We start from the raw sequence: 1,729 nt of genomic DNA, 5'->3' as shown, positions 1-1,729 counted from the left end.
GTACCACAATCCTTTAAAGTAGCTGTAATAAAACCACTTCTTAAAAAGCCTAGTCATTATCCAGAGGTTTTAGCCAACTATAGGCCGATATCTAACCTTCTCTTTCTCGCTAAGATCCTTGAGAAAGCAGTCGCAAAACAGTTGTGTGACTTTTTACATAATAATAGTTTATTTGAGGTTTTTCAATCTGGATTTAGAGTTCATCATAGCACAGAGACGGCACTGGTGAAAGTTACCAATGACCTTCTATTGGCATTAGACAAAGGACTTGTCTCTGTTCTTGTCTTGTTAGACCTCAGTACTGCTTTCGATACTGTTGATCATGACATTCTACTACAGAGACTGGAACAAATGTGTTGGCATAAAAGGAACCGCACTAAGCTGGTTCAAGTCCTATTTATCTGAGCGATCTCAATTTGTATGTGTTAACGATAAATCCTCCATGACAGCCAAAGTCAGTCTTGGAGTTCTGCAGGGTTCTGTACTTGGACTGATTCTATTCACCTTATATATGCTTCCTTTGGGCAATATTATAAGGAACCACTCTATAAACCTTCATTGTTATGCGGATGATACCCAATTATATCTATCAATCGCCAAACCAGACGAAACCAATCAATTGGTTAAACTTCAAGCATGCCTTAAGGACATAAAAACTTGGATGTCTAGCAACTTTTTGATGTTAAACACAGACAAAACTGAAGTTATTATACTTGGCCCTAAAAGCCTCCGAAATGCATTTTTTAATGACATAGAAGCTCTGGATGGCATTAATTTGGCCTCCAGCTCCACCGTAAGGAATCTTGGCGTCATCTTTGATTAGGATCTGTCTTTTAACTTTTAACAAATCTCTTTCATCTACGTAACATTGCAAAAATGAGACACATCCTGTCTCAAAATGATGCAGAAAAACTAGTCCATGCATTTGTTACGTCAAGGCTGGATTACTGCAACTCATTGTTATCAGGTTGTCCCAAAAAGTCGCTTAAGACTCTTCAGTTGATCCAAAATGCAGCGGCACGTGTATTGACAAGAACAAGGAAACGGCATCATATTACTCCTGTATTAGCTGCTCTGCACTGGCTCCCGGTAAAATACAGAATAGAATTCAAAATCCTTCTCCTGACTTACAAAGCAATTAATGGTCAGGCTCCAGCATATCTTAAAGATCTCATAGTACCTTATAAACCAACTAGAGCATTGCGCTCCCAGACTGCAGGGTTACTTGAAGTTCCTAGAGTCTCTAAGAGTACAATGGGAGCCAGAGCCTTCAGCTATCAAGCTCCTCTCCAGTGGAACCAGCTTCCAGTTTGTGTTCGGGAGGCAGACACCCTCTCCACATTTAAGAGCAGGTTAAAGACTTTCCTTTTTGATAAAGCTTATAGTTAGGGCTGGCTCAGGTTTGCCTTGGATCAGCCCCTAGTTATGCTGCTATAGGCTTAGACTGTCGGGGGACACCTCTTTGCTCTCCTTCTCTTCCTCTCTCCTCCCCTCCCTCTCTATCTGTATGTATTTATGTATATGTATGTTACTAACTCATCATCCGGGGTGATACCCCAGAGTTTCTGTGTCTCTCATGTGGCAGGTTACCATTGATAAAGTTTACGTCAGGATCAGGAATCGTGGCTGCGCCTGCTGCGCCTGCTGCGCCTGCTGCGCCTGCTGCGCCTGCTGCGCCTGCTGCGCCTGCTGCCCTGCTGCCCTGGTCGTGCTGAACACCGGGAAGCCT

The 1,729-nt window shown here is 42.9% G+C and overlaps 1 pseudogene; it reads left to right on the top strand.

Annotated features, from left to right (window-relative positions):
• The first annotated feature begins 508 nt into the window (after nt 1–508).
• LOC115009991 (uncharacterized) lies at nt 509–1,389 on the top strand (annotated as a pseudogene).
• Nucleotides 1,390–1,729: the final 340 nt, after the last annotated feature.

The sequence above is a fragment of the Cottoperca gobio genome, chromosome 1 (genome assembly GCF_900634415.1).
Source record: "Cottoperca gobio chromosome 1, fCotGob3.1, whole genome shotgun sequence".
NCBI lineage: Eukaryota > Metazoa > Chordata > Actinopteri > Perciformes > Bovichtidae > Cottoperca > Cottoperca gobio.
This window is presented reverse-complemented; position numbering and strand designations above follow the sequence as displayed.